This window comes from Mastigoproctus giganteus, chromosome 12 (assembly GCF_048544385.1).
Source record: "Mastigoproctus giganteus isolate SK-2022 chromosome 12, ASM4854438v1, whole genome shotgun sequence".
NCBI lineage: Eukaryota > Metazoa > Arthropoda > Arachnida > Uropygi > Thelyphonidae > Mastigoproctus > Mastigoproctus giganteus.
In genome coordinates, this window is record NC_143586.1 from 156,031,447 (window position 1) to 156,047,281 (window position 15,835).

The following is a 15,835-nucleotide window of genomic DNA, read 5'->3' on the forward strand; positions in this document are numbered from 1 at the left end:
AACCACATCAACAATGCCCACTGTGATATTTCTTTTCTCTGGAACTGGAATAATTTTTTTTTATGAATTTTATCAGTAGTTTGTTGAATAGTCTTTATGTTATAGATAAAATATAGATAAAATGTTACACGGCAAGCAAGTGTTGAGTCAGTGTGGTATAGGCACTGGAAAAACAAAAATGAGAATAGAATTTTGTTATAAGCCTAATTGACTGTGATGAGTATAACAAACAATAATGCAGAGAAACAGAGTGAGCCACTAAATCAGTGTGTTATAATGGAGGATTTTAACTTTCAAGATATTGACTAGAACTTGTGGGTTGATCATTCAAACACAAACAAGACTTTTGTGGATTTATTGGATGACTGTTTTCTGTAGCAGCATATTAGAGAAGCAATGAGAGGAAGCATGATCTGATTATCAGCAGTGATTCTTCATGAATTAAGAACTTGCAAGATCACTTGGTGAGTTAAGGTCATCACTAGTAGAATGGGATTTGTTGCCACAGAATGTTATAGACACCCTTACATCAAGCATGGTTCACTGCTGTCAGGCCTGCTTAGCCGTTGAAGGGGATATGCCATACCACTGCTTGTGACCATATTTTCGAGCATCTTGTATCAACTTCTGTAATGTGACCTTTTTGGTAATTCTTATACAATCCCTATAAACGGCCCTTATACTGTTTTGGCTTTGCATTTAGCCGTATATGTTACATCCTGGCAGAATTTTTGTGGATTGATTGTTAAAAATATTTAAAATACTGTAATAGAAAAATAAATAAGAATAAGCAGACATGTACCTAATATAAAAAAATTCTACTAGGTAAGTGTCTGTTTATTCTTATTACTTTTTCAACGATTTTTATTATATTCTTATCACTGAAAAATCCATAGCCAATTTCTAAAATTCAAACAGCAATAGCTCCATTTAAACTCTGCTATTTTGCTTGACTTTGTCAACTTATTTATTTATTTATATTAACCCATCATCTGGTGAGTTTCTCACTAAATTCGCAAGTTAAATCAGGGAAGTCCAATCTTTTTAGGCTAGCGCCAAAATAAATAAATAAATTGCTGTTCCTTACTGCTAATTATGCATTTTTCAAAATAGACTTAATTTTCGTTATTTACATTTGTATTTTTTACAGTTTTTTTTTCCTTTTTTTTTTTTTTTTACATTTAATAATTAAATACGAAAATCCACCAATTATTATTTAATACTAATATTATTCCTGTTATATGGTTATAATAATATTGCTAAATCTTCAGGAAGATACAAAAAAACATGAGAAAGCAATACAGAAAAATTAAATATTATTAAATACATATTTTGGAGAGCCAATAAGAAAGTGTTTTCTGACAGTTTTAAACTCAGGAGCCTTAAATGATTGTTAATTTAGTCCTTTCATACTAAAATTAATAGTACTTCCAATGTAGATAGAATCCAACCTTGAATAACACTTGAAAGTTGCCTACATGGCCAGGAGCCAAAAAATGCGAAGGAGTGGGCTGCAGGTTGGACATCCCTGGGTTAAGTTATATATTTTGTGCTTATAAATGGAATGGCAGAATTTCTATGACTTTAAATACAGCAATGCCAAGTCATTCAAGTTTCAGTCTTTAGGAAGATATAGGGGTTCTGATTGAAAAGGTTTAAATCCCAACTGGGTAATCTCCACCCCCAGTACCATAAAATAAATCCAGATGGGCCAACCATTCATCTGAGGGCCTTTGAACTGTCTGACCGGCCCTGCTTTCATTTATTCACGTTTTTAGTAACTGTTCATAACATGAATAATTTAATAATAGGCAGATAATATTGTATTCCAGAATACAATTCAATATTATTAGTTTAAATTATTCCACTGAAAATCACCTAACCCATTTGGCTATTGTTAGCTTATAGCCGAAGGCCATATGCATTTATGTGGTTATTTTTACCTATGTACCCTTATTCTCATAGGCATTTTTTCTGGTACTACCATGACTTCCTATAAATACAGTACACTACTACAGTTCTATATAAAAATCACTGTTTCCTAGAAATATTTTCTATCTCTTCTTTAGTATTCACCTGTGCTGTTTTTTCTTCAGGAGTTTAAATTCAAATCATGTGCTTGCCGAGAAAAGACTATTTATTTTTTATTTATTAAAGTACTTGGTCCCAGCCAGCTCTCCTGGTAACTCCACCCACCTATTTACAATACTGTACAGATATCAAACATGCACCTGACGCTAGTTTATTACCGTCTCTGGCATATGGAGGCAGCCAGGGATCCACTATCTGTGTACTGATAATACCAAATAAAGAAAAGAGAGGAGAACAAATTCAGTACACAGCTTGAAACATGAACAATCAGTAAGTATGCATCCTAAAGCAAAAACTAAAAAGTCTCTATCCTGCTCCTGACCAACTGCAGCGTGTTCCAGAACAATGGATACAAAATACTTCAAACAGAATGCGATGAACGATTCATAGCTGGGAAAAACACACAAGTACATTTCATATTCTTATATGAAAATTCCTGATAAGTGTCTGCTTCTTGCACAATGAGAACAAGCTATTTCCTTTACATAATGTCTTCATGTGTCCATAACGAAGATATCTATAGCACATTGTAGTTAATAATACCTCTTGAACTTGACTTTTTACAACCCAAGTAAATATGCTGAGAATACTCTAGAAAATCTCTAACCCTAAAACTGACAATCAGTATCCAATTTTTATTATTGTTTTATCTACTAACTCTTGGGAACTACATTCTTTAGCAGACCTTCCTCTTCAAGGCCATACCCAAGTTATTTAAGTTCCACGCATATAACTCTTTCAATATATTGATTATGAGGTGGTGGTCTCAAAGGCTTAGTCATAGAGAGGCCTAAATTTTTTAAACATATGTTGGATCAAGCAACTGAACATCCTTACATGCACAACCTCCAAGATTACCACCACACTTTTTAAACCTAACTTTCAATATATGCAGTGATGATCCAGATTCCTCCAAAAGAATATGCTTAATTTCAGCACTACACATAGGTTTGACAGAAAGTTTTTATAACCAGACCACACCAAGAGGGTGCAAAGTGTGCATTGTTTAAGGCAGAGAGTTTACAACGTGTGGCCCAAGAACTGTTTGTATGCGGGCCACAGCCGTTTTTATGTTATGTATAAGTGCGAACAAAATATTTGTTCAAATTTTATTGAATCATACACTGAGTTATGCAAATCAAAGCAATTGCAGGTGAACTATGGCACATGCGTGGGTCGGGACACGGTATAAAAAACACCTGATACTGAGCTCCGTTAATCAGTGTTACTCTTGTTCTTCAGATGGGAAAGGCAGTGCACTTAAGTGAGTTTGACAAAGGCCAATTTGTAATGGCTTTTGTCAAACGGCACACTGATGGGGTGTTCACAGTCGGCTGTGATTAGTACCTACCGAAAGTGGTCCGAGGAGGGGGGGAACCCACGAACTGTCAGTGAGGTGTTGGACAACCACGGCTCATCGATGCTCAAGATGAGCAAAGGCTCTTCCAGATGGTACATGACAACAGAATGGTGGCTCTGGTGCAACTCGCCAGTAACTGGAATGCTAGTAATGGGAGTAATGTGTCACAACACAGTTGTTATTTGGTTTTTAAGAGCATTAGCAACTAAGGCCATATTGCTCCAGGGGGGGGGTATGCGGTGGTCATTTCCTGACCTTTCCGCATCCTCCGTATTTGGTGGTCATGGGCTCGAACCCCGGTCTAATCAAGAAGCATGTGCTATGCACTGCTGCTCCTGCCCACCTGGCTACAGAGGCACCTAACACACAGTACATTGAACCCTGCTGAAAATGGAGCTGCATAGATGCAGGTTCACAATGCACAGCAGCAAAAAAGGCTCAAAACAAAGCATGGGGGATATTCCGCCGATATCCTACCACGACCAACCTTATAGCCTTCAAACGTGCACGAGCCAAAGCACGATATATCCGTCGTCAGAGTCAAAAGGAATCGTGGATCCATTTTACCTCATCTATTAGCCAGGCTACCAATTCTAAGGTAGTCTGGGATAAAATCCGGAAAATGAAGGGAAAATATACATCCCACCCTTCTGCAATCCTAGATTATAATGAATGCGCTATTGCAGATCCAACTGCAATAGCCAATTCTCTTGGGGAAACATTCTCTAACATCTCTGCAACATCTTTGTATTCCCCAGAGTTCCTGGTCCTGTAATATAAAATCGAAAAACAGGCACTTAACTTCAAATCTAAGAGCATTTATCCCTACAACGGGGATTTCACTATTCTGGAACTGAAAAGAGCCCTCGCTCTTTCCAAAGCAAGTGCCGTTGGACCAGATGGCATCCATTATGAAATGATTAAACATCTTTCACCAAAATCTATGGATTGTCTGCTCCTTCTGTATAACAGAATCTTTACTGAAGGGCAATTTCCGGACTCCTGGCGAAAGGCAATCATTTTTGGCTTTCCTAAGCCAGGAAAGGATCCAAAAGTCACCACCAATTATCGTCCTATTGCTCTGACTAGCTATCTGTGCAAAATCCTGGAGAGCATGGTTAATTCTCGTTTAATATGGTATCTCGAATCAAATGACCTTCTCTCCAACATCCAGTGCGGCTTCCGAAGGAACCGGTCCACTTTGGACCATCTCATTAGATTGGAAGCATCCATCCGGGATGCTTTCCTAAAACGCGAACACTTGGTGTCGGTGTTCTTTGACATGGAAAAAGCGTATGACACAACTTGGAGATTTGGCATTTTAAAAGATTTACATAGCCTAGGCCTTAGAGGGCATCTCCCCTTTTTTATTCAAAACTTTTTAGCCAATCGATCGTTCCAAGTTCGTGTGGGATCCTCACTCTCTCACTCCTTTAGCCAAGAAGAGGGAGTACCACAAGGATCAGTATTAAGTGTCACGCTTTTTGCCATCAAAATAAATTCCATCTCAGAACAACTTCCTCCAACTGTAAACAGTGCCCTCTATGTTGATGACTTTAGCATTTTTTGTCAGTCGTGCAACATGAGGGTTATTGAAAGACAACTGCAGAAAGCCATTGATAATCTGAATTCCTGGGCACTTGCTAATGGCTTCAGGTTCTCGCCGGAGAAGACCGTCTGCGTACACTTTTGTCGCAAGCGTAATCTTCATCCTGAACCTGAATTAAGGCTTGGACAAAATGCTATTCCAGTAGCAGCGAACACAAAATTCTTGGGACTCATATTCGATAAAAAACTGACCTTTTTGGATCATATTCGTCAACTCCGCACAAAGTGCACAAGAGGCCTTAATATGCTCCACTCGCTTTCCTCTTTATCTTGGGGTGCAGACTGATGCACCCTTCTACGGCTTTACCGTGCACTTGTGCGATCCAAATTAGATTATGGGTCCCAAGTATATTCTTCAGCCAGAGACAGTGCCCTTCGTTGGCTGGACCCTGTCCATCATCAGGCTCTACGTATCGCTACTGGAGCATTTCGAACATCTCCTGTCCAGAGTTTATACGTCGAAGCAAACGAACCACCGTTATCGCTTCGACGTAAGCAGTTGTCTTTAAAGTACGCTTTAAAACTGAAATCCCTGCCAGACCATCCAACGTGGCCACTCGTTTTTGAGCCACGATGGGAAAATTTGTACAATACCCGTAAGACTGCCAATCGTCCTTTTGGTATTTGTCTCCAAGAGCTACTCAATGAACTTAATATCAAGGTAGACAAGGTTGCCCAAACACCAAAGCAACCCTTTCCACCCTGGCATGCTCATCTCCCGGCATGTGACTTATCCCTTAGAAATTGGGCAAAGTCGGACACTCCATCATCAGTCTACCTGCAGCTTTATTCAGCACACCGAGCTGAACATTCTGACTTCGCGTCAGTTTACACAGACGGTTCGAAGTCGGAGTCATATGTGGGATCTGCTGCTGTCTTTACAGACAGCACTACATCGGAGCAGATTCCCTCTGAATGCAGCATATTTACTGCAGAGCTGCACGCTATTGAGTTAGCTTTGGATCACATCAGTAAATGCCAATACCAACGGTTCATTTTATATTCTGACTCTCTCAGCGTGTTACAGGCTTTAATAACTGTGAGATATAATTCTCATCCAGTTCTGTCTAGCATTCAGCAGAAGATTCACTTTCTCCATGAACGTGAATATGATATCCTCTTCTGCTGGATTCCCAGCCACATTGGGATTATGGGAAACGATTTGGCTGACACCGCAGCCAAATCAGAAATTCTCGATAATAATCGCTGCTTGGCAGTCCCCTATACAGACTACAGGCAAATAATACACGAGAAAATACATTCCCAATGGCAGGATTCATGGAATAGACAGACTGCGAATAAATTATATCAAATAAAGCCTGTAATTGAACATAATCCAGGAATCGTAAGGAGGAAGTTGTTCTTGCCCGGACCCGCATAGGACATAGTCATTTGACACATTCTTTTTTGCTGAGGGCTGATGACCCTCCTATGTGTGAGTCTTGTGGCACAATTTTATCAATTAGACACATTTTAACTGACTGTCCAGATTTTAGCAATATCCGTTTTCCCGCTTTTAATCATCTGGCTGAGCCGTATACACTCAGTCAGATTTTATCTGACAATGACAATGTGTCTGCTATTTTTAGTTATTTCAAATCAATAAAGGTTTTTACTTGTATTTAATATTTACATGTTATTGTTATTTCTTTATTGATTTATTTTTTCTACATTTTATACCTTTGTTATTTTATATACCGACATGGTGACCTAAGTAATTAGGTCAGCGAAAATTTAAATTTTTTTACATATCATCTGAGTTTGGCGCATTATAGCCTTAGTTGCTAATACGCCAATAAAAACCAAACAAACAAACAAACAAACAAACAAACAAACAGCATAGATGCAGGTGGCTCCAAGTGCCCATGCTAACCAGTTCACCAGTGACAGCGCCTACAGTGGGCACACGAGCATCAAAACTGGACTTGATGCTCGCGTGCCCACTGGAAGCAAGCATCAAAACTGGACTTGAGTTATTGGAAGAAGGTCGTCTGGTCTGATGAGTCATGTTTCTTGTTGACCATGTGGATGGCCAGGTATGTGTGCATCGTTTACCTGGGGAAGTGATGGCGACGGGATGCACCGTGGGATGAAAACAAGCCGGTAGTGGTGTCATGCTTTGGACAATGTTCTGCTGGGATACCCTGGATCCAGTCATCCATGTGCCGGGCACTCTGATGTCTACCTAAACATCACTGCTGACCAAGTACACCCTTTCATGGCAACGGTCTTCCCCTCTGGTGGTGCCATCTTTCAGCAGGATAATGTGCCATGCCACGCCGCCCAGATTGTTCAAGACTGGTTCGTAGAACATGAGGAGACTTCCAGGTATTCCATACATCAATCCCATCAAGCATCTGTAGCTTATGTTGGAACAGCAACTCCGATCTGCGGCATCTCATTCATGGACCTTACAGGAGTTAAAGGATCTGCTGATATGTGTTGGTACCAGATACCACAAGACACATTTAGAAATCTTGTAGCATCCATGCCTCGCCGGGTACGAACTGTTTTGATTGCACCTGGAGGACCAACATCATATTAGGTAGAGTGTATTTAGTGTCAAGCAGCACCAGGGGTTTCCCCCATCTCTGCGTTGCTTTCATTGTAGGTGTGCCAGTTCACTGTAAAGTCCAGAGATTTAAAAGTGTGTGGATATTGTATATGTATAGTGTTATGTACCGTTGTTGTTCTCACCATTTAGCCGCTGGACCCCTGCTGAGGCCCAACGTTGTCCACACTCAGCCCCGTGGAGGCAGGCCAGGTATACCAGCATTATAATTATGAGGTAGATGGTCATAATGTTTTGGTTAATCGGGGTCCACACACAGAAACATATGCATAACAGTACACGGCAGCACAGAAAAATAGCCAACACCAGCACACTGGCAATGCCTAACAAGAACGACACGTGCAAATAATAAGTTTGAATTTTCTCTCCAAATCAGAGGAGGACCAACATCATATTAGGTAGATGGTCATAATGTTTTGGCTCATCAGTGTAAGACTCATGTACTAACTACCAGTGGAAACCAGTTAGTGAGAAAATTTTTGATGACCGATTCCAAGTAAGAGAAAAACGGACAGAACATAATTAGTTAACCAATAGGTACTGCAAAATTTCCAAATATTAGAACTGCAATAAGCAAAGTGCATCTGCTAACCCTTCTCTTTCCAGCCATTTTTTTTTTCATGCGACGATAGCAGTGATATCACAGCATTAATCCAATATATGACCATCCACAATTTATATTGCATTTTCATCAATATTAGCCCTCTGACGAGAAAGTTTGAGAACCGCTGGTATAATGGTTGCAGATTGTGTATCTCATTGACATGCTATGAATATTGAGGATTTATTTGGTTTCAGTATGCTTATAGCTACTGCTGACAGCCGCCCTTCGATTATAAACATTATCTTATATTGTATTATATTACTCTATATTGTACTTGGTAAAATAATAAGAGGAGTCTACCTCAATATGGTACGTAGAACACTTCCGTATGATACCCTCCAGAAATTAAAACGAAAAAATCGACAACTTACGGGTACATTAGAGTAAAATATAAATAATTAAACTGCCCAAATTATCTAGATCCTGTTTCAGTAGCACACTGCCATTACTGTCATTAACAACCCTGCCAACCTTTGTATCATCTGATTCAAATTCCGCATGATACCCTCCAGACAATTTATGGAGTGTTCTACGTACCATACTGAGGTAGACTCCTCTTATTATTTTACAAATATTATCAACGTAGAACGTATTGAGTATTACAGCTGTGATTCATACTATCTATATTGTACTGAATGAGTATTTTGCATCTACTACGCAGTAGCAACTAAGCACACCCTTAGCCATAATTATGAGAACATCCTTGGACTCGGGGGAGGTTCCCACAGACTGGAGATGTGCAAATGTATCCCCAATTCACAAAGGGGGATCGAAGGGTGACACGAGTAATTACAGACCACTTAGTTTAACTTCTGTTCCGTGTAAAATAATGGAGTCACTGGTTAAAGATGCATTGCAGGATCATCTAGACAAGACTGCAGCAATAATTCAGACACAGCATGGGTTTGTTAAGGGAAAGTCTTGTCTGACAAATTTGATAAGATATTATGATGTGGTTACAAAGGAACTGGATGCAAAAAATAATTTTGATATCATATATTTGGATTTCAGGAAAGCTTTTGACACTGTTGCGCATGGAAGACTATTGTACAAATTGGAGCAGAATGGTATTAAGGGTAAGTTATTACAATGGATAAAAAGATGGTTAAGTGGGAGAAGACAGAGGGTGGTAATCAGTGGGTGCTGCTCTTCGTGGACTAATGTTATTAGTGGAGTCCCACAGGGTTCGGTGTTAGGTCCACTGTTGTTTTGTATATTTATCAATGATACTGATGAAGGTATATCAGGCTTAATGTCGAAGTTTGCAGATGATACAAAGTTGGCAGGGTTGTTAATGACAGTAATGGCAGTGTGCTACTACAACAGGATCTAGATAATTTGGGCAGATGGGCTAAGAAGTGGCAACTGAAGTTTAACCTTGACAAATGCAAAGTACTGCATATTGGTAGAAGTAACCCCAGAGAAACATACTAACTGTGTGGTACTACGCTTAAGGTGGTAGAAAATGAAAAAGACCTGGGAGGTAATTGTGCAGTCAGATATGAAGTTTTCTGAGCAATGCAGACAGGCTGCCAGGGCAGGTCATGGGTTTTGTCAATGATATATAGGAATTTTGCTAGTAGGGAGAAGGAGGTGATTGTCCCTCTGTATAAGGCAATGGTCAGGCCACGCCTTGAGTACTGCGTACAGGTCTGGAGGCCTCATTTTAGGAAGGATGTAGATTTACTTGAGCGCGTACAGAGAAGGGCAACAAGATTGGTGAGGGGAATGAAGGGATCCTCTTACCAAGAGAGGCTTAAGTTCTGCAAATTGCAGTGGCTAGAGACTAGGCACCTGTGCGGTGATCTGATTGAGGGTTATAAGGCCTTGAATGGGTTGAGCACACTGAATTCTGATGGGATCCTTCCACTTGTTCAGATTACGAACCTAAGGGGGCATAAATTCAAATTAAGAAAAGACAGATGTAGAATAGATGTGCGGAAATTTGCCTTTAGCCAGCGGGTGGTTAATTGCTGGAACAAACTTCCATCTGTTGTTGTGGAAGTTGATAGGTTGAATAAATTTAAGGAGGAACTGGACAGGCATTTGGAGGGAATGGTGTGATTTTTTTTTTTTTTGGCTGATGCTGCATAAGCTCATACACTTGCTTTCTTGCATCACATGCCACTACTACTACTACTACTACTGCGTGATTATAATTTGCAACGAAGATTTGTTGACAATCACCATATTGTTGCACAGTGTTTATACATCTGAAAAAGGTTAAGAACTAGTAATTTTATAATGTGTGGGAATGGTTGTGAATTTATTGGGGGTTGATTTATATGCACCATGCAGACAACTGTTATCAGCATGTTTGCCAATTTGCTAAAGCAACAGCAAGATCCAACTTCAGAATATTTGGACAGATTAAACGAATTTCAGAATGAATTAGGATGGGAGGGTTGCATAAATGTATATATATATATATATATATATATTTTTTTTTTTTATTATTATTTAAAAATAAGCGAAATTAATTTTAGATACGAGTAAAGAGAGGCTAAGTCATCTGTATGAACAGAGTAGTACTTGTTACTTTTTTTATTTTAACATACTTATTAAAATTAGACTGCTCTTGTGCTTAGGCACGTTCGCATATACAATGCCTTAAAATTAATATCTGGATATCTGCATATCTTTTAATTGTCTTTATTTACAAGAACGCTAATAAAGTCTGAAACCATCAGCCTTTATGACAGCCTCTAGTCTCTGCGAAAGACTCTCCGCCAGTTGTTTTATAAATATTATCCGATATTATCTGCCATTTGGCCTTCAAAACGGCAGCTTTTTGGGCAGTCTATCCTCACCAACACTTGATGATTCAATTCATCCCAGAGGTTCTCAATATGATTGAAATCAGGGCTCTGGGCTGACCAGTCCAACTTTTCGACGGTCATGTCCTCAAACATGTCAATAACAACATGAGCAGTATCAGTAGCATGCACTCTTTGAGTGGACCAGGTTTCAAAGCCCATTACTGCTAAATAGGATTAACATTTGTATTGACGATTTATTGTAAACTACACTGACCTGGTGGTCGTGCTGGAGTATAAAGAACAATGGAGTGTTATTCTGCTGATACATGTATGGACCATCCCCGAAGTGCTGCCACAATGTCTAGATAAACCTCAGCATTCATGGTTTTGTCCAAAGCAACCAATGTTCCCAGGCCAAACTACAAAAAACAGCCCCAGACCATTACGCTGACTTCATCAAACTTCATTGTTGGGGTGATTAGTGGCTTGCGGACAGCTGCACAACCGTGGTAACCCACATCATGCAGGGTCCTGTGCACTGTACTTGTGCTGGCATGTGTCCTAATGATCTCACTGAGGACCTATGTGTGTGCTGCAACAACGTCAATCTGCATTCTGAGTGGATGATGCTTTGCAGGGCTCTCCAGTCACGTTCCCGCAACTTCGGTAGTTTTCCGAGTCGTAAAGTGCCGATTTTGGGGGGCGCCTCCGTAGCCAGGTGGAAAGGAGCAGTAGTGCGTAGCACATGCTTCTTGATTAGACCGGGGTTCGAGCCCGTTACCACCAAATACGGAAGATGCGGAAAGGTCAGGGAATGACCACCGCATATCCCGGAGCAATATGGCCTTAGTTGCTAATGCTCCTAAAAAACCAAAACAACAACAACAACAGCCGATTTTGGTACCAGTCCTATTCTACTTGCAGATCACATCACCAATCGTCAACCTAGAGATCTTTAGTGCTCGTTAAATGTCATGTTTTTTTTTTTTTTTGGTAGTTGTTGGCGCATAGGCTTCTGTGGCCATAATGCACCTCCCAAGGTTTTTGCAGTACTTTGATCCAAACCCGAGGCACTTTATCCACCCGACTAGCCCGGTCGGCGTTAAATGTCATGTACAAACTGATTGCAATATGGCACCATGTTATCATTTCACACTTGAAATCTGTTAACTCCGTCGATCGTGGCATCCCACATTCCCGAGCAAGTTTAGAGTTGTATCTGATGGGGAGAAGGGGATATGCTTGTGCAGGACATGACCAACTATCAGTGGAGGGAGGTATTGGACTGTCTATCCATCAGACCCCAAGCACAATATATCAACTCCCAATGGATGCATTTTCAATAAATTTTGCAATGGGGATTCAAAAAATATTTGTATTCACCCAGAAATAATTATAATAGAAAAATCATTTTATTATTATTATTTTTTTTTTTTTTTTTCATAACTTGAAATCTCCATAGCAACCACATAAGTTATTGCGATCTGACAACTCATTTTTTTTTATTTGCAGTGTTGAATGAAGTAGAGTCTCACAATAGATAGGGAAATACAGATCAGTAATTCGGTGCCCCTTTTCTCTAAGAGAAAACACCCAAAAAATTTTGAATTGTTTCCAATTCAAATGTAGAACCTCAGTGCATGATGAAGATATTCCAGGATGATCGGCAATTGATGTAACGAAAGAGGGTGTTGCAAAATTCAGACATTAAACCTGGAAGATCACCGTAATAGCGTCAAAGAACTAGCTGTATAGCTCCAAATTAGTGCAAGGACTGTGGAGAACATCATCCATCAACAGTTGCATATGAGTAAAGTGTCTGATAGATGTGATCCCAAACTTCTGATCCCTTACCAGAGAATTTTTTTTTTCACGGCTAGTCACCGTAGACGAAAGCTGGATTCATAACTATGACCCCGAAGTGAAACAAATGCCAAAACAATAGAAGCATGCAAAATCTCCCCCCACCCAAAAAAAAAAAAAAAATAAATAAAAGGTGCTGGCAAGGTGATGCTGTCAGTTTTTTGAGATTACCATGGTGTAATATTAACCGATTACCTTCAGAAGGGCTGTACTGTGACGGTGAAGTATTATTCCAACCTCCTCATAAAGCCACAAGCCACTATAAAAGAAAAAAGATGGTGAAATCTGTCAAAAGGTGTGCCTGCTCCACGATAATGCCCCTGCACATTCTTCGCATGCTGCAGTAAGGTGTGCCCACGAATGTAGGTTTGAATTATTGCCGCATCCTGCTTATTCCCCCCGACTTGGCACCCTCGGATTTCTTTCTTTTCTGCCCTGAAGTCCTTTATTTGTGGAAAACACTGCTGCTGGTGAGGGGATTTCTGCTGCCGAACCGTGGTTTGAAGGATAGTCAGAGGAATTCTACAAACTGGCTTGTGGAAGTGTATTGAAAGGTGACAAAAATGTGTCATTTTATGTCTGGTGACTATGTTGAAAAAGTGTAATACATGATGTTTGTTTCAACCTTCTATCACAAGTACCTGTGAAATCAAATCTCTTTTAAACCTCCCTTGTATATTTCGCTCTTTTAAAGATATTTATTGAGCCATCTCAAATTTCATTAAAATCAGACAAACAGAAATCCGGCAGTTATAATTTATTATTTTTCCTACATACCACTAGGGTATCCTTATACGAGTACAATATATTGCAGCTGAAGCACTAGACATTACGTTTATTGCCTTGTACTCACAGAAGAAATGAATTGACTATATGGATGTTGCGTAGAAAAGAAACGTTCTCGATTCACGCATATGAAATTCAGTGTACGCCGCAGGGCCGGACTAAGGTATTCTTGCACCCCGGGCTGAAAGATTATTTCCCGGAAATAATCTTTCCGGAAATATGCTGAAAGATTATTTCCCGGAAATAATCTTTCAGCATATCCTAGAAATCTGCATAAAGTTTTCTAAAAAAAAATCCTTCCCTTGCTCTTCAGCTTCTGACGCCCCTGTAAGAATGGCGCCCCGGGTCACTGTCCTGATAGTCCGCACCTTAATCCGGCACTGGTACGCTGCTTATGGTCTTCACTTCGGGACTCAGCTAAACTGATAATAACTGAAGAAATAAGAATGCAGCTGTTCATTGTTATTATTTATGTAGACCGGAAATGTGTATATAATTAATTAATTACTAGGCGCAATCAGTGAATTTCCAGCTCCAAGAAATCAATAATTGTCAATCAATCAATCAAAAGCCCATAAAATACAATGTATTTTATGGGCTTTTATTTGGCTGTTAGTCGGTTTCAGGCGTAGAGTGCAAGGTTCCCCCTCCCCAAAAACTCGGGTTTTTCCTCCAACAAGACAAGCAAATCGAGCATAGAACACTCGAAAATTATGGACATAATAAATATAGGCCTATAATTTCGGTCTTGGGCAGTCCAAATTGACAACATTTTTTTTTTTTTTAAATATGTTACTCACTGCAGGAATATAATATATTCCTGTATTATGGAAATTGACTCCTGGCATGGGTCAAACTAACAACTGAAAGGCAGCATATTATGCTATCTTTCGATTGTTATTAAAATCCAGGAGGAAATAAGCAAAGTACATGTACATTACAAATACGTTAACTACGATCCGAGGTGCATACTGTTTATTTTATTAAATTGTAGATGGTCCGTGAAAATACGTGTTGCATTTCATTTTTTTTTTTTTTTTTTTAAAAGAAAGTCATCAGTAAAAATGAAAGTGTCATAATGTTTCTAGAAATCCATACAAACCATTAAAAAGAAAATATAAACAGGAGGAAATAAGTAAAGTGCATTACAAAAATGTTGACTGCACACTGCGATCCGAGGTGCGTGTTAATGTTTGTTTATTAAACTGCAGAAGGTCCGTGAAAATACATGTTGTATTTCATTTTTTTTTTAATCAAGGAGGAAGTAAGTAAGTATTACAAAACGTTTGTGAGTTATGTGCAGTAAAGCTAAAACAAAATTATTTTTATATTATAATTATATGTAATTCATTAACTAATTATTATTATTTAATTAGCTAATAACTAATTGGTGACAAGATAATTATTTATTTTTCACTTCTGTTAATCACAGAAAGAAGTCATTTTTATTTCATAAATAAAAATGTAATGCGTATATTAGAGTACACGCACATTACATAACTTGTTACTTAATTTTACATAATTTCATTAATAAGACATCCCCATCGCAGGAAGCAAGTGGTTAAAATCACCGTCTCAACCTTAGCAATATCTATAGAAAATGAAATATATGATGACCTTGACCTGTAATACGCAAATGCAGATCACCCCACTTATTGTGGTCATGGATAATGTTATCATTTGTATAATTTTAAAAAGTAGAAATAATTACGTAACATCCAGATTTGTTCTTGAACTAATATAGATCCGCGTTTATATTATGACATGGGTCAAAGTAATGCTTGTACTCACTTCAAGAATTCTTGTTTGTTGCCACAACAACCAATGTTGGCAAGACGTTCTGAGAGTAGCAAAGTTTCAAATGAGCGGGATGAGAAAGATAGGAAACAAGCCTAAATAACTTCAAGGGGTGTGTCGGGGTACCTAGTCTTAACTGTGTCTACAGCAATGTCAGGAATGTTGTCAATAAAATGACTGAATTTGAACTCTGGTCAACTAATACTGATATAATAGGGCTAATACAAACGTGGTGCCACCCCAGAAACTGGGGATGATGAGTTCCACTATGGTAAATAATGTATTTAGGAAAGATAGAAGTGGTGGTGTCGTACTTCTTATCAAAAGCAGCCTGAGCGCGAAAATAGCTTTTGCTGAGTCTGAAGTTTCGTCTGCCACCATAGAATCTGTGTGGT